This window comes from Equus przewalskii, chromosome 27 (assembly GCF_037783145.1).
Source record: "Equus przewalskii isolate Varuska chromosome 27, EquPr2, whole genome shotgun sequence".
NCBI classification, from domain to species: domain Eukaryota; kingdom Metazoa; phylum Chordata; class Mammalia; order Perissodactyla; family Equidae; genus Equus; species Equus przewalskii.
Window position 1 is genome coordinate 4236890 of NC_091857.1, and position 23152 is coordinate 4260041.

Below are 23152 nucleotides of genomic sequence, written 5' to 3' on the forward strand. Positions count from 1 at the left end.
TTAAGAAAGGTCATTAAACACACAAAACTATATATTTAATAATTGTGCCTCATGATGGATGTGCAGACTATTTCTTTTCATTGTGCGTACTTATGAAAAGTTTCTTAGATTTGGTGAAATAGAGTATGTAATTTTAAGAAGTCACCATCCTGTCCATGAAAAGCTAACAAAAATATCTGAATATCTTATGAGCACCACTGTTGTATTATTTCTGAAATCTGAATTTAAAAGTGAAATTGCAAAAAGTGGTTCAGATGAATATCAAGCATTTCATACAATTGTTTCTTCAACTATTTATAGATGGCTATGAATACTATTATTATGGACTGGATGCATTTATGTGCATTTGAATAACAACACTTTCATTGTTGTGGGAATATCAGAGACTCATAATAAAGAACCCACAAAGAACTCAAGATCAGCTACTGTCTCACGAGCATTATGCAGAATCTTTTTGAACCGGCAGTAAATGCTGCACTTAGCACATTCTGCTTGCACTAAAGTACAGTTAGCAAATCATCTGAAATAGTTCTGTAGAATATCACTAAAAGTTAACATTTTGTTACATACGCTACAACATAATTGTTATAAAATTATTTCTTTGCACTTAACAACAAAATCATCCCAATGGAAGAGCATTCAAGAACACTTTAAGACATTACTATTTATAAAGGTTATGCCATGTAATATTCTTTAATCAACACAAAGATACATATTTCATAGAAGAAATGGAAAATAAGCTGAAGAAAAGAGACAATGTAAACACACATTCATTTATGACACTTCTCTAGTCCTGGCATTGTGTCGCCCACAGCCAACATGCAATTGCCTTCTCCTCTTAGACCACATCTTCAACAATAAGCAAAATAGGCTCTGAACTCTCCAGACAGCCACAATTGTTTTCACCCTTCCTTTAATTGTGATGGGAGAACTGAATTACCTTGTGGTTATACTCACTCTCGGACTGTGAAGCCAATTAAATAAGTATCAATCAACTGTGTCCTTTTTAGGTTAGTCATCTTATTTCAGGAAAATATTATTCAGGTTTGTCATACGTAAAACTATGGTCCTGTGAAAGACCTTATATCCTACTTATAAATTATTTATACTTTTCAAAAGCATTCTTTCTTAATCTTTTAAACAGAAAATACATTCAAGATAATCAACAATAATATCCTGGTTACAAATAGGCATTCCATATACATCACGGAAAATAATCACAGTGTAAAATAACCTAGGAAGAAAAATTAATTTGAAGAAATATGAGATATGTTCACCATACCTTTTTAACTAGTAGAAGAAAATAATTTAATAAAAGATTTAAATACACTTCACTAATTTTTCTATCATCATTATCACAGGTATTGACTAGGAAGATCATATAATTTTGTCTTCAAGGTAGAACATCTTTTAAAATGAAAGGGAAATATTAATAATTATGCAGCATAACAAGTGTGAACTAGAATGATTCTGGGCAAACTGAGGTCTGTGGTCTTTTGAACTTTGACCATATATACATACAGTGAAATTTAATTTCCCCCAACACATAAGAGAAAGCTTCATTTCCAGAGAAAAACAGGGCAGAAGAAAGATCACAAAAGTGCGATTTGGGGAAAGAGTTATGTTAATTTGGGTGTCTGTGTAGTTTAATTTTATGTATCAACTTCACTTCATCATGGAATTCCCCTACGTTTGACCAAACATTATTCCAAGTATTTCTGTGAGAGCATTTTTGGATGAGATTAATATTTAAATTGGTAGACTGAATAAATCAGATTGCTCTACGTAATGTGGGTGGGCCTAGAACAAAAAGGCTGACCCTCTCCCAAGCAGGAGAGAATTTTTCCTGTCTGATGCCTTTGAGCTGGAACGTTGGCCTTTTTCCTGCCTTTGGACTCAGACTGAAACATCTGCTCTTCCTGGGTCTGGAGCCTGCTGGCCTTCAGACTGGGACGACATCAGTTGCAGTTCTCAGGCCTTTGGACTCAGACTGGAACTAAATCATTGGCTTTTCTGGGTCTCTAGCTTGCCAACTCAACCTGCATATCTTGGGACTTGCCAGCCTCCATAATTGTGTGAGCCTATTCTTTATAATATTAAGTATATATCTCCATCCTATTGTTTCTCTTTCTCTGAAGAACCCTGACTAATACAGAATCCTAACAAACAGACCCTGAGGGGTCACCTGAGAAAGCCCTGGGGAGTGAGCAAGGAAGGGAAATAAGAAAATAAAGAGTATGTTATTAAACAGATCACACCACGGGCAACTGAGGTTCATTCCTGTTGTGGAACTCAGAGGGACAATGATGGCCATCCTCAGAGTTATCTTACTTGACGGACAAGGGACAGGAGCATTTAGGGAAGATTTCCCAATTTTCATTAGCGTGTGGTTGAAGATTGCTCTGGAGGAAGGGGGTGTTACTTCCTTGGCACTCCTGTCTATTCGGTGCACAGGAATGGTGTGTGTAAAAGTGATACAAGTAAGCCAGCACCAGCATCTGCTTCAGTAAGGTAAAATAGATAGTGGCAGGTAGCTGTTAGAAGTGAGAAAAACAGAATATGGGCTGATTTCTCTTAGCTCTGCCTGTTTAGTTTAAGTAGCTTATCAGAGGTAAGAATTTGTGTAACAAGTGGCCCCTGAAGCATAGAGTTCAACATTCCCTTTAGATCCAAAATACAGAATTCCAATTATAAGCGATGCCAGAGCATATAATATGCTTAACATGTATTTCTATGAAACTTTCAGCAAGATCATCAAATAATCTCTAAGTTACCAAAATCAAGGGATATAACACAATACTTTTTTATAACTTTTATTTGACTTCAGAATTACTCAAAATGTTGATTAGTTTCAGTTCCCAAGAATTGTCTTTCTGGGCTTCTTTAACATCCTCTCTTCTATCACCTCCACACTCTCAAAAACACGGTTTTGATTCAACTCTTACATCTCTGGTTACTCTTTTTCAGATTCTCTTGGGTTGTCTTGTATTTAGCCTTTAAATATTGAGATCACCAAGAATGGATTCACGATTTGTTCTCACTTAATTCTCTCTAGGTCCTTTCAGCCACACCTATCCCTTCAGTTTCTATCTACTCACCAATCACTCCCAGAGCAGTTCTGTACCACAAGTTACACTTATGTGTACGCAGCACCTATTCGACAAGTAAACTTGGATGTCTAAAAGACACACAATATTTGACATAGCCAAAACGAACTCAAAGTCTCCTACCCTCCCCCATATCTTCTTCCTCCAGCAGCCTCTATTTCTACAGATACTCCAGCCTTTATCCAGCTATATATACACCAGACACCTCTGCCCCTTTATCTTTTCTATCACCAATCAGTCACCACGTCTGGTGGATCTGCTTCTTAAATAATTTTCAAATTCACTCATTCCCTTTTTACAGCTCCACAACCCCTTCTTTTATCTAGTTCACCACAACAGTGAATAGTTCTCTTGTGTCAATTTTTTTCCTTTCTAACTCTCACTCCTAGAACTAAACCAAACTATCATCTCAAAACATAAAGCTGATCACAACAGCTTTCTGCTTTAAACCTTGCATGGTTGATCCTTGCTGTTAGGATTAAAAGCAAAATCATTAGTACAGCTGTTTAGTCCTACATGATCTCTACACTTCTTCACTCTCCTGCCTCCCAATGTGCAATTTCATTCTTCGAATTCCAGGTAATTATACCTCTTTCATATTCTTTAATGCATATGTTTCATCTTGCCTTCATATAAATTGTCTGAAATGCTCCATTTTGGGAGGATCCTTTGTTTATTTAACTCTTTTAAATCTTGCTCAAATGTCATTTGCTAAGGGCAACCACTCATGACCCTCGACTCTGGTCAGATACCTCTGTGGCATGAATTCTTCTTCACTCCTGTGCAATTTTTAAAAAGGCACTGCTGTATCCTCAGTGTCTGCATAGTGCTCTATACAAATCTGTGCTTAATAAATAGAGTATTAAATGAATGGACATACTAATTTTTAAATATATTTTCTTATCAGTTGGTACATTAATTCTGAAGTATTAAAAAAGATTTAATTGAAATTTTGTTGGAACCAGCTGTATGTAAAATTAATCTTAAACATTCATGTCACAAACTTTCGATTCAGCTCATGTTTAATTTAATTAAAGGTCCACTGCTGACTCTCTTTTTACTACAAATTTCCTGCATTAGATAACATTAGATAACAACCTTCCATGATTATAAAAATGGCAATTTGTTTTTTAATGCAAACACCATATATCTGAATTATTTTTCTCCTCTCACCTGATTTTGGCAGAAGAAGCACTCAGTTGTGAAGAGATTTATTTAAATATTCAGCCAAAATTCTACTTCCATGAAATGTCAGCACTCTTCTTTAAACATGCCGTGTTAGCAATATACACAAAATTACATTTTTTACCACATCAAATACTACAATAATATGATTATTACCCCAAACTTGACTCTTTCTCAAAGAAAATTTTTTTTTTTTTTTTAAAGATTGGGGCTGGCCCCGTGGCCGAGTGGTTAAGTTCACGCGCTCCGCTGCAGGCGGCCCAGTGTTTCGTTGGTTTGAATCCTGGGCGCAGACATGGCACTGCTCATCAAACCACGCTGAGGCAGCGTCCCACATGCCACAACTAGAAGGACCCACAACGAAGAATATACAACTATAGCAGGGGGCTTTGGGGAGAAAAAGGAAAAAAATAAAATCTTTAAAGATTGGCACCTAGGCTAACAACTATTGCCAATCTTTTTTTTTTTCCTGCTTTATCTCCCTAACCCCCACCCTGTACACAGTTGTATATCTTAGTTGTAGGTCCTTCTAGTTGTGGGATGTCGGACGCTCAAAGATCTTTTTTAATAAAAGAAAGTAATTTGAGCCTAACTGATTTTTACTTAATGACGAAGGTCTCTGTCAATACTGTTCTTATTTTATTTTCATCTGTCACCTTATTATATCCATTAGGGAGTTGATCAAGCACCCCCATAGGATAAAATTAGAAGAGAATTATTTAGTGAAATATCAACGACATTCTAGAAATAATAATTTCAAACTGGCATAGAACTCCTATACTTAGATATCTTAGTTAGCCAACAAAAAGAAAAGATAAAAATTATTGTCATCTAAAAACCAAAGTTAATTTTAAGAGTCTTCAATTTCCTAATTCTTCAAAATATTTTAATAATTGAAATCCTAATGTAAACATATTTTTCTGTATTATTTATTTTGTTTTATATCAAAATGAATGGAGAATTTTTCAGGAATGGCACAATGCACAACAGATAATAGGACAATGGTTTTATAAAATAATCTTAAATTTATGCACGTATTATGCTATTAATTGTTTACTAACCCAGCTATGAACAGAAATGAGAATATAAATACTGCATAATTCAAACCTTTCATTGCATGCCTTTGTGAAGTGATCTATTAAGAATTATAAAAAGATTGCTTTCCTTGTCTTAAGTTATTTGTAGATTTTCTTCCTGGTTGCAGTTTTTCATTTCAAATATATTTCAAAGGATTGAGAATATTTTTTTATCCAAAGTTTACTTAAATAGTAATTCCATGCTTGTTTTGGAAATAATTCCTCTATTTTCCAGTCTAGATGCAATATGAGTTGCATTTAATCCTGCCCCACTTTGTCACAAAATTGAATGACACTTTCTCCTCAGTACTTTGCAGATGTGTATGATGTTCTGTTTTTTAATTCCTGTTATAACGTAGTGTGTTGTACCAATTGATAGTAAAAAAGGTGGGGTTAGTAAAAATGCATTATTATTACTTGTGTTAATTTATACTTGCTTTGTCCTGTAAGACGAACTCAGATTTTTTTTGCAAACTGACAATTTCTATGTCTGTTTTAAAATGTCTTCAGATAAGCCAACTCTACAACTCCATATTTATTGAACATAAACCTATTTATATAATATACACCATATATAATATGTGATGTTTATAATACATAATATGTTAGTATATACACATATGAATGACAAGAAATAGTAAATAATTAGGTTTAAATAATTTCATAATACAGGATATATCGTTACTATAAACCGTACATTTAGTAAAATATTTTTTTCTAACCTGGATGCTTATCCCCACACTTTGAACATTCAATATCCAAGATCTTAACCTATTCAATTGCATGTCTTCAGATCCTAACTAAATGCCTGATATGTTGCAAGAGTTCATCAAATGTTATATGAATAAATGAATGAGTTACTTCCTATTTCTCTCAAAATGCAAGCAAATGACAAAGTTTTGCACAACCATATCAAAAATAGGGATATATTCATTCATCCACAAATAATTTTTCAGTACTTACTAGTAAATAAACAAAATATGTAGATATTATGAAAGCATATGTATTTTCTCTAAGGCTTTTGTTGCAAAAATATTATTCTTTAGAGTCCAACTTTAAAATTATTAAAATATGAAAACAGACATTTTCTTAACTATAACTTCCTTTACTTATCTGACAAATTCTGGGGTTCATTTAAAAAGAAGCACAATTATTATTAAGAGATAGATTAATGGGCAAAAGATTGTACTTTTTTATCCAAAATTTGAAAAGCTTTATGAACTTGGGAAGTAAGGACACCTCTTGCTCTATTTGAATGATTCAGGATTTGAATCAAAGTAAAGATATTGATCCAGTGGAATGGATTTTCTGTATCCTTAATAAAGATTGTAGAAAAGAGAAAGATCTGTGATCAAGCTACTATTAAACCACCTAATGGACAACCTTGAAAGCACGAGCTCTTAAAGTATTTATTGTTAGTGTTTCAACAACATTTATCCATCATAAGGGTTTTGTAGCTGAATAAAAGAAGTTTTAAATCAAATGTTTTACCAAAAAGAAAAAAAAAGAAACCTTAGCCCTTCTGTACTCAAAGAAATACAACAGGAATTTAAGGTAATATAAAAGTAACATCTAACTCTTTTATGGCTGATGGTCAAATTGCTAAACAAGAGAAGCAAAACTAAACTAACATCTAATGTTAGCTTACTGTCTCATTTCACATTGTATAATATATTGAATGAACAAAGATGGTTTATAATGTAAAGCACTAGTCATTTACATTGCTTAGGGCATTATGTGGATCTTTGGTTGAAAGGAAAATGTTATTTTGATAATTTTATTTGTCCAAAAACATTATTTCCGTTGTTTTTATCTTCTACTTATGATTGAGATCATATGGTATTTGACTTTCTCCCTCTGACTTATTTCACTCAGCATAATACCCTCAAGGTCCATCCATGCTGTCACAAATGGCCGGATTTTTCATTTCTTATGGCTGAGTAGTAGTCCATCGTGTATAAATACCACATCTTTGAAGATAAAAACAACGACAAAAAAGAAAAAAAACACATAGCATTGGAGATTGGACTGGTGATTACCATTGGGGAAGGCGGGAGGGGGGAGGGCAAAAGGGGTGATTAGGCTCACATGTGAGGCGATGCACTATAATTAGTGTTCGGGTGGTGAACGTGATGTAATGTATCCAGAATTTGAAATATGATGTACATCCGAAAAAAATAAAAATTAAAAAAAAATTATTTCCTATGAGTACTTCCAAATGATTCACTTAACAAACATTTATGTAGTTACTAAAACATACAAAGTTTTTTCTATCCATTGTTTAGCTAGAGTTGTAAAATTATAACCTTGTACCTTGTAACGTTCACACTGTAACACTAAAGCTCAGGTGTTTGTATTCATAAATGGTGCATGGAGTGCTCAGCATATTCTTAAGACAGCTCACTCCTGAGAGCAGAAGTTATCCCTGTCTTGTTCATCGGTCTCTCTTCAGTCCTAGAACAACTCCTGGACCTCGGTTAAACATTTGCCAAATAAATGCATGAGTAATGCTCTTTGTAACTTTTTCGACTACTTGTTAGGACCACTAATGTGTTACAAAATTAAATTTATTTGTCACAGCTATCTTCTAATATTAGTAAACACTGATGAAATACTTGGTGTGTAATAGTCGTTGTAAATGCTCTGTATACGTTGGCTCATTGGACTCTTTCATCAGCATACAAGGAAGAGTCTGCTGTTGACCTATTGCGCCCAACTTGAACTGGAGGCTCGGAGAAGCGACTTACCCCGGGTACACAATCTTAAATCACTCTGGGCTTTCTGTTCTTCTCTGCCCTGATCTTAGTCACACTTCAGTGCATTTGGGTTTCCCGTTCTCTCTTACACTACACTAGGGACTGGCATTCTGTGTAGTATGTGCTGTGTTCTCTGTTCTACTCTGTCCATTTGGATGAATTGGAACCTGGACCAACGTTTGCCTTTGGCTCCATATGATCTGCAGTTTATAAAACTTATCAGGCAATGTTACTGAATTCTATGTATAACTTGTCTACCAGTTTGTCTGTCTGTCTGTCTCTCTTTTTTTATGTTTTTTATTTTTTTTTAGGTCTCTCACAACTCCCTCTCATGTCCTTTTCCTCTTTGACAGATGAAAATATTCTTTGGGGTGAAGGTGCTTAAAAGGTACAAACTTCCATTTATAAGATTAATAAGTTCTGGTAATGTATGTGTAGCATGACAGCTACAGTTAACAATACTGTATTGTATATTTTAAAGTTGCCAAGAGAGTAGATCTTAAAAGTTTTCCTCATCAGAAAAAAATTGGAACTATGTGAGAGAATGGAGTTAACTGAATGTTGTGGTAATTGTTTCACAATATACACATATATGAAATCATTATGTTGTATGCCTTAAACTAATACAATGTTAAATGTCAATTATATCTCAATAAAACTGGGAAAATATTTTTAAAAATAAAATATATTCTTTTATCTTATTCATTATAGTATATCCTTCTTACCCATATATTCCTCTCAACCGTGAATAACATAAATATATCACCACAACAAATTATCAACAGAAATTTAGAAAATTCTAAGTGTTTTGCAGATGAAAGAGTTTTGCCTTATAGCAATTTTATTACATAAAGGTTTCTAAACAAAAAGATTTATTTAACATCCTTATAAACATCTCTTGGTTTACTTACATTAATAGTAAAGAATATTATGTACCAACTCACCTTTGTGAAGCCATTTTTGGGTTTACTCTAACATAGTGATTCTCAGCTGGGGACAATTCTGCCTCCCAAGGAGACCTGGCAAAATCTAGAGACATTTTTGGTTGTCACCTTGTGGGAGAGATATAGGGGGGATCCCACTGGCCAGGAATGCCGCTAAATATTCTGCAATGCACAAGACAGGCCCTTCACAAGAAAGAAGTATCCGGCCCCAAATGTCAATAGTGCCCTGGTTTTAAATATTTACATTTACTCTACTCACCACCTATATATCTCTTCCTTGCTACAACAGACTGGGAACCCCTAGAGAACTGTGAAATTGTGAGCACTTATATGGGATACTTGATCTTTTCTCATATCTCTGTTTACTTTTGAAATGAAGGAAATCCTAAGTACTCTGAGTAAGGCCATTATGATACTTTCCTGAAACAAAAAGCCATAAATCAAACCGAATCCAGACCTCAAGGTCCACCACTTTGTACTAGGAGCATCGGGTTGAAATACCAAGACTCAACCTGGACCCTCCCAGCTGCTGCACTACCGGCCACTCACTTCCTCTGCGTAGGACTCCCTTTTGCTCAGACATCTGATTTACTTTTCTTATTTGTAAATCTGAAGTAAAACTAAAATCTCACTTTCCTTTCAACTCATAAAATTCTTTTCACAAGCTCAAAACTATCAGCTGCTTTCCTTCAACAGTCTGTTAAACTCCTTTTAATTCTGGTGAAAAACTACTTTTGTGGCAAGCATTTATTTACTTGACAAATATGTATGAATTATTGTGTGTATAAGACACATTGGTACTACTCCTCAAGTACTATACAGCCACAAATATCGTAACCCACAGGCATTTAGTCCCAGTAAGAAAGATAAATCATGTATAGTTCAAAATAAAGCAAAGCTCAAAATTGAAAGCAACATAGCACTCTGATAAAGCATTACGGGAGTTATGGAGGAAGAGATTATACATATTTGTCAGAAACAAAAAAAGTTACCTAGAGAAGTGGCACTTAAAACAATTCAAAGAACACAGAGTATTTGAACTGCCAGAATTTTTCTAGAGGGAAAGAAAAGAAGAGAATTCAGGCAAAGAGTTGAAAAAAGGGTTGATGTAGAGAAAACTGTAGACTGTGTCTGAGGCATCTAGAAATTCTGTAAAGTGTAGGATGCGTTATCTGAGAAAAGGTGCTGAGAGCAGCAGCATTATAGGGAGTTACATTTTCAAAGCCTTGAATGAAAGGCTGAAGAGTTTGGACATCGCATTAGAGCACTAAGAAATCATCCCAAGTTTGTGATCAAGTGAGTATCAGGCTCAGAACTAAGTTTTAGGAGCATATCTGGCAGCATGTAAAACTGAATGGATCAGGGAGTGATTTGGAGAAAAATGACTCGTAAAGTTGAGCCACAGGAAGATCCTATGGAGAAGAAAAGGTAGCAGTAAAAATCTAGATGACAAATGCATCAATATTTTTGTTTATATTCTAATTCATAAATGTCTACAACCGTGGGCTCATCATTGTAAGTGCATTTTCTCTATATCTCATTTATTATCCTCACATACATTTTAGTTTAAAATAATTGTTTCTGGTATATTTTATTCCAGTTATTAGAATAACTGTGAAATATTTAGGGAATGAAGGAATTTATAATTTTGGAATTTATTATAGTTGAAATAATAAAATAAATAAAATTTGGGAATTTATCAAATTAAACTCTCTTGTATAAATTATCTGATATGGTGATATCAAATGCATAGTTTTGATATTGTTAATTGAGTTAGTTGTGCTTGAAGGGCGGAAAGAAATTCAACTAGTTAATAGCTTCAACACAGGAGATGGATTGCTTAGGAAGGCCTCTTGTCAAATTTCATCACTAGATAGGCCATTTGACGCTTCTGAAAGCTCATTTAATTAAAAAACCCTCCATATCATCACTTAAAGGACAAAATGGAAAATCATAACTCGTATTTCTAAAAATTTTCAAGCTGTTTATGTTTTGATGCTATTTTAAAGACAATTTATCAAAGGCTCCATGAAATGGATTCATCTTGGGGACAAAAAAGAAATAATAAACAATGAAATGACACATTAATATAAAGCTTCGTGTTTTATGAATCTGCCATGGGACGGCCTAAGCACTCAGTGCTTATTTAACAAACATACAACATTAATAGACAATGCATAGGTTAAGTCAAATATGACGACAACATAAAACTGTGGTTTTAGACTTAGTATTGAAGTTGATATCTCATTTTCTGTTCATTAGACATTTAGTCAGCTAAACCGTTTGTTTGTATTTTATACATTATTTAATCTCTAAAATGTCTCCTTAAATAGCATTTTGGTAAATATGAGAAAGGTCAAAATCATCATCATCATCACCATCATCACAGTAATAACAAAAATAATTATAATAATAATCCTTAAATTTAGTGGTATATTTTGAAACATTTAAATTGATAAAAGTCAAATCAAAAATAATCGCATAGTTACAGTAGATTGTCTCCGGAAATTTCTCCTTTAGGATGAAGACATTTTATTTACAGCTTTTATTAATCAAAAGAAAAATATTTTAAAAATTGTTTTTATTTTCCTGATATCACTAAATTTAAGTTTGATTTTTATCAGCATTGGTGAATAGCACATGTCCTCGGCAAAATTACAAAGTAGCAATCTATATAGTCTTTTTACCTCTTTCACAGACTTCCTGTTTGTAGTCTCAGGCTTTTCCTCTCTCCTTCACAATGTACAGACCTCGTAGAAAGGATTTGCTATACTTCCTTGCATTCATAAGGTAAAATATGTTACCTTCCTACTAATAATAACAACAGAAATAATAATAACAGAAAGCCAAGCACTTATAAAGCATTACCTGAGCTAATCCTTACAAAAAAATATGAAGCGCGCACGTTTTCCAGATGAGGAAATTGGGGCTTAGAGCAACTAGCGTGGGGTCACATAGCTTGGATTCCAACCCAGCCTTGTCTGACTTCAGAACTCGAACTTTAAAAAATGCAATATTGATTTTTAGGGTCACATTGTAGTCAAAATATATTTTGTTAAAAAGTTTCTATTTCACCCCAGAGATTATTAACCTGTATTTTGGACACCAAATATTCTGGTCTTGTAAAATCACAGCCCATCCCTCCACAGGCCCGGCTTACACACCACCTCAAAAACTCAGTGGGGCCACCATCACCTACTTATGGGCTCCAGGGTGAGCATACTAGTCTTGAGTCAAAACTAAATCACAAATTATAAAATCTTAGCATCATAAATAAAATTACAAAGGCATTTTGGAGGGCAAAATAAAACTTTCTGCAGGGGCGGCCAGGTGGCGCAGCGGTTAGATGCACATGTTCCTCTTTGGCAGCCCCAGGTTCGCTGGTTCGGATCCCAGCTGCAGACATGGCATCGCTTGGCATGCCATGCTGTGGTAGGCGTCCCACATATAAAGTAGAGGAAGATGGGCACGGATGTTAGCTCAGGGCCAGTCTTCCTCAGCAAAAACAGGGGGATTGGCAATAATTAGCTCATGGCTAATCTTCCGCAAAACAAAACAAAAAAACTTTCTGCAGTTCTGTAATAATCACTAAAATCACTGGCCTTGTTCTTAAAAGTCTAAATAAAATTTTCCCTCCTAGAAAGAACTGGAAAGTTCTGTATTATTATTATTATTATTAAAGTCCGATGGCCTCAATTTTAGTTTTTGAGTTTCTTTTTGAAACAGTTCTAACTACTCTTAAAGAATGTATTTAATGATTTGTATTCTTTCTTAGAGGCGCTCCAAAAAACAAAGGTAAATTTCACTTTTAAAAATAGATTTAAAATTATCTTACCTTGAAATTACGATACGAAAACATTAGACTATTTCATAAATCTAAGATAGATTATGAAATTACAGTGGTGTTATATTTCCTATATAATGAAAGTCTTGCTACTTCAGCATTCTATGAATTACATCACTATTAACTTATCCCTAACTCATCAGTTATCCCAACTATGGTGAAAGGAATGACGTAATAAGAAAAGGGAAGGATGATGAAATCATCTAGAGTAGTGGTGTCCCATACAGTAACAGCTAGTCACACACGGCTATTTACATTTAAACATAAATCAATTAAAATTAAATAAAATTTAAACTGCAGTTCCTTAGTCACGAGATCCACATTTCAAGCACTGAGGAGCCACATGTAGCTAGCTATTGGCTACTATTTTAGGACAGATATAAAACATTTCTATCAACACAGAAAGTTCTATTAGACAGTGCCTGTGTGGAAGGATTACACAAGAGTGATATAAATCATCACTGTCGCCTGATCGCTATTTACTTATACAACTGCTTGGGTTTTGCATTTTCTTTCATGTGATAGAAAAGAAGTCTGGAAATAAAAACACCATCACTGTAGTTCTGTTTGCCTGTTTGTTGGTTGTTTAGCTTTAATGATCTCAGTTGAGGACTCAGAATCTCATTTTCTGCTCATAACGGCAAGAGAAAGAAATTGACAGAGGAAGATATCACAAAATTTTTAGACAGATCAGAGGATAAATGCAAGGAGAAAATAGTAGAACTCAAGAGTCTAACGAAGATGGTGAAATAGAAGTCTTCACATATGATATTCTAGATGAATTTTATCAAACTCAGAAATTAGTAAGTGGATAATCTGTTTCTAAGGAAACAAAAGGAAGAAGTTCATCCCACAATATTTTGTAACATGATTTTGCTAAAAAGGAAATATGACAATATTGTTTCATCTTTTATGGGTTTTTTTTTTTTTTTTAAAGATTTTATTTTTTCCTTTTTCTCCCCAAAGCCCCCCGGTACATAGTTGTGTATTCTTCGTTGTGGGTTCTTCTAGTTGTGGCATGTGGGACGCTGCCTCAGCGTGGTCCGATGAGCAGTGCCATGTCCGCGCCCAGGATTCGAACCAACGATACACTGGGCCGCCTGCAGCGGAGCGCGCGAACTTAACCACTCGGCCACGGGGCCAGCCCCATCATCTTTTATGGTTTTTATCCAAAATAACGTGTAAGTTCATAAGAAAAAAATGCTGAAGGCATTTGATGATAAAGAAATTTAAAAATTCATTTTATTTTTTTTCAATTTAACTGGTGCTTATAAATCTAAAAATGAAAATATTTTGCAACTGTGGAGCAAAGATATTTTTACTGTCTGTGACAAATTATGAACCATCAAAGTTTTTTAAAGTATTACGTTATGACAATGCAAGTGCAAGAAGAACCAGAAGCAGTGACAAGCTAGCACACATTAGAGATGCATTTGAAATCTGGACTCAGTATTTACAACAGGAATACATTCCAGGATCATGCATGACAGTTGTTACTCATTTCAGATAGATATATCTTCAAATCCAGGAAAATGTACAATAGAAATTCACCTTTGCTATATTTAAATTCTTATTAGATAGTCTAATAAAGTTGTTTTTCACTACCCCTTTAATATTACATCTATACACGATTCAGAGAACAACTTGAAACCTAAAAAACTAAAAATAAAATGTCTATTGGACCTAGATGGTGACTGGTCATTACACTCTTTCCTGACGCATCAGGGATTAATACAATATAGTTTAATATAGTGATTGAGGGATTAATACAATATAGTTTAATATAGTGATTGATTACATTTGTCTTAATTACAAATGTAATCAAATTTATCATTACAAATTTACAAATATAAACAAAATTTCAATATTAAATAAAAAGTATAAAGTGTGAGGATTGATGCTACCTGACTTCAAGACTTAGTATAAAGCTACAGTAATCATGAAAGTATGGTATTGATGAAAAAATAGACAGATCAATGGAACAGAATAGAGAGTCCAGAAAGAAAACCCCACAAATACTGCCAAGTTTTTTCTTTGCTCCTTTGATCTTTAAGGAAGGAGCAAAGGCAATTCAGTGGAGAAAGAATAGTCTTTTCAAGGAATGGTGCTGGAACAACTGAACATCCACATGCAAAAACAGGAATCTAGACATAGACTTACACTTTCCACAAAAATCAACTCAAAACGGACCAGAGACCTAAATGTATAATTCAAAACTGTACATCTTCATAGGAGAAATCTAGATGATCTTGGGTTTGGTGATAACTTTTTAGTTACAACACCAAAAGCATAATCCATGAAGGAGGAAGATAAAATTGATAAGTCCACTAAAAAGTGGGACTTCATTAAAACTATATATGCTTGCTCTCGAGAAAGACATTGTTAAAAGAATAAAAAGACAACAGGAGAAATATTTGCAAAGGCCATATCTAACAAAGGGCAGGTATCCAAAACGTGCAAAAAGCTCTTCAAACTCAACAATAAGAACAACCCAGTTAAAACACTGGTGAAGATCGAAACAGACACCTCACCAAAGAAGATATACAAACGGAAAGCAAGCAAATGAAAAGATGCTCAGCATTATACGTTATTACTGAATTGCAAATTATGACAACAACGAGATACATCTGCACACTATTTAGGGTGACCAAAATCCAAAACACGGACAAGACCAAATGCTGGTGAGGACACAGAGCAACAGGAACACTCACTCATTACTGGTAAAAATGCAAAATGGTTCAGCCACTTTGGAAAATAGTTTGCAGCTTCTTACAAAGCTAAACATGGTCTTGCCATACAATCCAGCAATACTATATACAGTAGAAGATAAACGTTTAGATTTTCTGAAATTTTATGTTTTAGTTGTAGGAACATATTAAGATATGTTGCCTCTTCTTTTCATAGTCACTTAATTTATCTTTGCTAAAATTTATTCTAATTAAAATTGAAATGCAACTTACTCAAAGGAGTTGAAAACTTATGATCACACAAAAAGTTGTGTGTGACTATTTATAATAGCTGTATTCCTAATTGCCAGAAATTGGAAGTAACTAAGATATCCTTTAATAGGTGAATGGATAAAGAAAGAAACTCTGGTACATCCAGACAATGGAATATTACTCAGCAATAAAAAGAGATGTGCTATCAAGCCACAAAAGGACACATTAGAACCTTATGTGCATATTGGTAAGTGAAAGAGGACAGTCTGAACCGGCTATAGCCTGTATAACACCAACTGTAAGACACCTTGGAAAAGGCAAAACTACACAGTCAGTTAAAAGATCAGTGGTTGCCAGGGAGCTGAGGCAGGAAAGGAGCAACCAAGAAGTGTGAAGCACAGGGGATTTCAGGGCAGTGAAATTGTTTTGCATGATATTTAATTGGCTACATGACATTATACATTAGTCACAACCCAAAGAACTACACAACATAAAGAGCGAACTCTAATGTAAATTATGTTAACAATAATCTATCAATACTAGTTCATCAGCTGTAACGAATGGACCACGATCATGCAAGATACAAATAATAGGGGAAGTGTGAGGGGGGTGGGATGGAGGTGTGTATGGGGACTTTGTACTTTCTGCTCATTTTTTCTGTAAACCTAGAACTGCTCTAAAAAATAAAGCCTATTCACTAAAAAAAAAAAAAACAAAAAACAGTCTATTGGATCCAGACAGTAAATAGTAATGAAAATGATTCCTAATATATTAAGAGCTAATCTAATAAAGTTTAATTTATCAATTGATTACAGTGGTTTTATAACTATACATTTTTCTGTTAGAAATGTGTGTGTGTATGTATTATAATTCATTCAGAAAACGGAACTAAAATGATTGGAAAATTCTGGGAGATTAAATACATAGTTACTTCAAAAAGAAGAACTCAGCTCAACTGCTTTTTTAAAATAGATTTATAAAATAGAAGTAGTTATTAATTTGAAAATCAAGACTATTAGATATTAATAATGTGTTTATTTTCTAAATATTAGGTTTCACTTGTAAAAATCATTTCTGTCTCATTTTCTTATCCAGTTATTATTCTCCACTAAAATGGCTCAAAATTAACTGCAAAAGGTATATGGGCATCTGTACTATATATATCTTCCATCAATTTGGGGCTATTTTTGACTATCTTTTTATGAAATTAATTTGCATACTTAAAAAATGTTAAAACTTCTAAAACATTTTATAAATACATAATTTATGATAAGCTTGATTAGGAAAGGACAGTTGTGAGTACATTATATGTATAATTTTAATGTTTCAATTTATTATTTTTTTAATTAGGAATCTCTACTCACAAAGATATATACTCCTCTGCATTGAGCTTTAATAACACAAAAAATGTCAACTTCTATCAACAACAGAAATCTTATAGTAATATTTCAAATCCCCTCATTTTGATGACTTAAAATATTTGGTGATCCAGCTGCTATTTTTCTGAATAAAATATTCCTGATACATATAAAAGAAATAAATTTATTTCATGACCAAAATTGTCAGCAATACATTACTATGGGTAATACAATAAATGAATGTGTCTTCCTTGGAAAAGTTTAAAAAGCTATTGGGATCTTAAATAGAGGTTGCACATTAGGCTGCCTTTATTAATATAGTTAAATGTATCTTTTGCTAAGTGGCATAGATCATTCCATGACTCTAGCATGTATATATTTCATGAGCTTTGTGAAATGTTTTAGGTTCTATTAAAATCCTTCTGAGCCAGCACCAGTGGCCTAGTGGTTAAGTTCAGCGTGCTCCACTTTGGCAGCCCAGGTTTCGTTCCTGGGCGTGGACCTGCACCGTTCATCTGTCAGTGGCCACCCTGTGGTGGCACATACAGAAAAAAAGAGGAAGATTGGCAGTGGATGTTAGCTCAGGGTAAATCTTCCACAGCAAAAAAAAAAACAAAAAACAAAAAAACCTTCTAAAGAATCCTCAGGCATAAACTTGGCATTTTGTTAGTCGAACAGTTTATTTTAATGTCTGAAAATTTAACCTAAAGATAGTTTTTATTTCACTTTTCCTGGTTCCTTCTATATTCTCCGACTCCGGAACATTGATAATTTGCGGGAGACAAGATAATTACATAATCAGCATTTCACAATGAGATACCAGAGAAGTGAGATACTTTATTTTAAAATGTTACCTGTAACATTCACCTTTTTGTCTAATAAATCTACATAGACTGAAATGTTTAATCAAGTGCTTTGTATAATAAATAAAAAACTAGAGGAGGTGTAGTTGATACAACTAATGCAGGACAACTTAGAAGACACTGCTGGGGCTAGAGGGGTGTCCAGGTTTGTGGAGGGAGGACTGAGTGGGTGAGAACTTAAAGACTTTTTGTAAGTGAAAAAAGACAAACAACCCCATCTACACTCAATGAAGAATTCTGCCTACATTTGAAAATACTTCTGTTCTGTTTCATGCGTATCTACTGCGGAAATGAAGATATAAACAAAATAGTTAGAAGCCCCCAAACCCATCTGTACGGAATCTCTTCTACTATAATCAGAATTTTATTTTTATTGCATTTTATTGGAATCAGCAGAACTGAAGAGAGGACTGATAATGTACAGTAGAGAGCTGGAAAAGTAGCAAATATGCATAGTCAGGAACTCAGTTCCTCTAGACACAGAGGAATTCTGTTTCAGAGAGAGCAAAACAAGGAAGAAATCTCTTTAAAAATGCAGTTTTTAAACTAAAGTGTTAAGGAAAAAATGGATTAATTGTGTTATTCACTTGCCTGTTAACTAGAATGGAAATAAAAGCCTCAAGAAGGTAAAGACCAGGTCTGTAAGGTGATTGTTCAACCCCTTATAAAGACATAATTATAGTAACAGTTGAATCTGGGGGGTTTTCCGTTATCATAAAGGTATATAATGTATTTCTTATTTTTAGTCATCATTAACTAACTGATCTTATTTAAACACATAGTGTTAACAATTCGGCTTCCATACTCCTCCCTCCTTTTCTTTCCCCCTTTCTTCCCCCTCCCTCTCTCTATCCTCCCTTCCATTCCCTCTCTCGCTCTTTCCTTCTTTCCTTCCTCACACTGAATTTGTTAAGGTTCCCAAGCAAGTTCTCGTATATGAGTTATTTTAACTATACATTGTTTTAAAATGCTTATGACGTGTATGTGTAGTTATTTTTACAGGCAAAGTATGGCACCATTACTAAAAAGGAAATACTAAAGAAATATTAATGATAGCATAAAATTTCATGATTCGATGAATTGCCTACAAAATATACTTTACAACACACACACACATGCAGACTTAACATTTGGTTTCTTATTTATCCATATTGGCAGTTCAATGGCATAGTACTAAAATGCTTTCTCAAAACACTCATTCTGAAATATTTCACTAATCTGTCTTTGGTGTTTCTCATTTTCAATAAAAGTTGATTTTCTAAGTCATTTTGTCAAGGTCACTAGAGAAAATAATTCTAGTTATGTTCAATTATTTTCTTATTTTTTGTGTTTTGCATAGTTCTTTCTGTTAGTGCACATATACTATTCCTACTGAGAATTAAATAAAATCTGATTCATGCAATCTGTTTTTCTAAAAATTACATCAGACAAATAAAGTTATTGTTTCAAAGAGATCTATGTACAAATAGGAAGATGAATTAGAATTTTTATTCATAAAACCTTTTGCCCCTGTTTAGGCGCAAAGTAGGCTGTTATCTAATAGTGAAATTCGCAGGCATTTGTGGTTAGCAGTGAAAAGCCTACTTTAAATTTATTAAACTTCAAGTTTAAAGAGACTCTCTCCCATCACAGTGGCAATAACATTTATCTTTAATATTTTATAAAGAAATGAATATTGCTGTGATGTATTTGATAGGCTGGGTCCTTCTAAACTGTATATCTCAGGGTTACAGAGCTAAAACTCTTAGCCCTAGAGATATACGTCCTCTCACTGTTGGTTTTTGCATTATGCTCCTTGGCACCATGTATTCAACACTTCTTTCTGCTTTCTCATCAAACTCGCCTTTTCCACAATAGCGCAGGATTTGATTTCAGGCGTGGTCACAACTTCCATCCTCGCAGGGGTATATATTTATTCTTGTCACTCACAACGGAAAATAATCTTATCTTTTCTGCTCTGGGGGTCCAGAATGCTAATGTTTCTCTCTTTGGATGCCGGTCCCTGTGGTTATTCATGATAGGAACATTGTAAAACAATGTGGAAATCCTAAATTAATGTTCCATAAATTCTAAACTAACCCCATTCTTCATTTTCCAATTCTTCTATTTTCCCCTACCTGCATCCATGAAAATTTCCACATCATGCATACCGCACATGTGCACCTATGTGGAATCATGATCTTACTGTCTCTGAAAACAGCCACTGAGATGCTTTGTCATTATTCTTACTTGTTTATGGATCCCACACCCAATTTGCTCTAATTTTCATGCAGACTGTTGCTAAACGTCCCCTCTGTACGCTCCCCTCCTCACTTCATCTCTGGGGAATGCTCTGCATCCCTAAAGGAACGTTCAGCATTAGCATCAGTTAGTTTTAATTAATTTCACATACTTGGATGATAGTATCCTAGATGTCAAGAAAAATAATTTAAGTAGATCTGGTCTCTGCCTTCCAGCCACTCACATATTAAACCATGATAGGCTGAGTTGTTATTTTTAATTGGCCAGCAAGTATAACATTTTTCATGTAAAACTTTCTGAAAAATTAGGCACTTCAATTGCCTTCCTTCATGAAGTTTGCTTAATAATGCATATTCAAATATGGTGCTCAGCTAAAAATGCCCAAGAAGTATATATAAAATAGGTCCCTTTTGGACTCCCAAAAATCTGAAAATGACTTTGGCGGCTGACAATGGGTATCTGACAGACAAGCTGAAATATTCTCAAGAAACATGATTCTCTAGGATCTAAACAACGATCACATAAAGCCACTCCGTGACTGTGGGGCGGAATAAGACAAAGGCTAGTCTAACCCATGAGCAGGTCTGAAACAAGACAGAGACCAGGACACATAACCACCAAAAGAATCAGTACCATTAACCACCGTATCTATAACAGCAAATCCAATTGTGCTTTAATACTTTTGCTTTCTAGGTAAAACCTACCAACATGCCCCTTCAAGATTGCCCCCAGTCCTGACAGCATCCAATCCCGAACCCTCTTCAGAACATTCGGGACAAGCCCAAACCCTGTAACAAGCCTCTCCGAACTCTTTCTCACCTACACTCAGAGGTTCAGCTGGTCTGCCCTCTCCTTTGCCATAGCACACTAACTAAACCTGATTTGGCTAGACTACTAGTAGTTTGCCAGTGATCTTTGGCTGGTAATCTTCAACATTCATGGTGACTTAACTTTTATTATTTTCTTTTAGTGTATGTTGAAAATTACAGTTAAATTAGTTATCAAATATTTTTAAACGATCTTGGCTTTATACGCAAATGAAAAAAGTTTAAATTAAGATGTTGATGATCTGGATCCTCCAAACATATTGAATTATATGACTTTCCATGTTTTGAAAGATATATCAATGAAATAAAAAGAAATAGAAAAGGGAAGATCCTATAGAGTGAACGTTGGTGTGCCCCCAAATGCATATGTTGAAACCTAATCCCCAGTGTGCTGTTAGGAAGTGGGGCCTCTGGAAGGTCATGACTGGAATTAGCACCCCTACAAAGGAGACCCCGAGAACTCCTTCTTTCCGCCTTCCAAGTGTGGACACAGAGAGAAGACAGCCATCTGTGAACCAGGAGGCAGCGCTCACCAGGCACTAAATGTGCCTGCACCTTGACCTTGGATTTCCAGCCTCCAGAACCGTGAGAACTGAATTTCTGTTGTTTATAAGGCGTCCAGTCTATGGTATTCTGTTACGGCAGCCTGAACGGACTAAGACAGAAGGCATTGACATTTACTCAAAGTTTATCGAATACCCTGAATTTGACTTAAGTTGTCCAGTTTGCTCCTCATAGAAACGTATTCTCTAGCTTACATTCAAAGCCTGAAGAGTTTCAGTAATTGTCCCAAGGTCTCGCTGCAAATAAAGTTTGAAATTTGGAGATAATCGCAGCTTAGGCTATAAAATATGCTTGTTTCTAAATCTGCTGCAATGAGACCAGGAGAAAAATTAATGAAACTAATGGGGCATAATCGAAAATATTAAAAAATTATAATAATTGCACTAACTAGTAAAATAAGAATAATTGAATCACAATGAACAATAATTAAAAATCATAATCAGATTGACATTTCCTCTATTAAACATGTTTTTAAATGTCTAATCCCCCTGGTACTGCGATCTTTTCTTGTAATCCCCTCTCTGCTTTTCCCATAGTCCACTCCACTCTGGTCTCACTGGTATTTTTCTGTTCTTAGAAACATAAAAGCTATAGACATGCTTTTACCTCAGGGCCTTTATACTTGCTCTTCTCTCTGCATATATATATATATATACACACACACACACACACACATATATATGTATATTATTATATTTATTATAATATATATTTTTATTATATACATCTACACATATTTACATACAGTATATGTATATGCGTATATACATATATAATAATAAATATATACACATGTATTAATATGCATATATAATATGCATAATATACGATATACACACTATACATATATTATACAAAATGTTACACATACATAGCCTACACATATATATTATATGTACGTAATACACACACTCACTTTCCTTGAGCCCCCCATTCCCACCTCTCTAGTTGCACCCTTTATCACCTCCCCCGCTTTATTTTTTCCTTAGCACTTAATACATAATATGCTGTATGTTGTATTTATTGGTTTTGCTCTTCTGTCATTCCTACCTAGAGCAGATGCTATGAGAGACCGGAGCTTGTTGCTCTTCGTGAGGGTGCTAATTTTGACACTTGGAGACAATCTCAATTTGTTTTACTGTTGTTCTGTTCTGGCCACTATGTAACCCCAGTGCCCCAAATAATGCCTGTTACATAGTAAGCACTCAATAGGTTCTTGTTGAATAAATAAATGAAAAGAAAATGCAATGAGGCATAGTAGAAGACCAGTACCTAGATTGAAAATTTTAGGATTTCATGTAATTTTACATCTCACACAAGCTCTAAACTCAAGCTGTAACTTCATCATAGATAACAAAGAAAAACAAACAACCTTCTATATGTGAAAAATCCAGTAATCCCATCCAGAAATATAACCTCTTCTGTTCTACTCTTTTCTACTTTTTGTT

The 23152-nt window shown here is 34.4% G+C and overlaps 1 protein-coding gene across 6 annotated transcripts in view; it reads right to left on the reverse strand.

Moving 5' to 3' along the window:
* The window catches only part of CADM2 (cell adhesion molecule 2), a 1000353-nt gene that overhangs the window by 113689 nt on the left and 863512 nt on the right, over positions 1-23152 (reverse strand). The gene's annotated exons all lie outside the window — the stretch shown is intronic.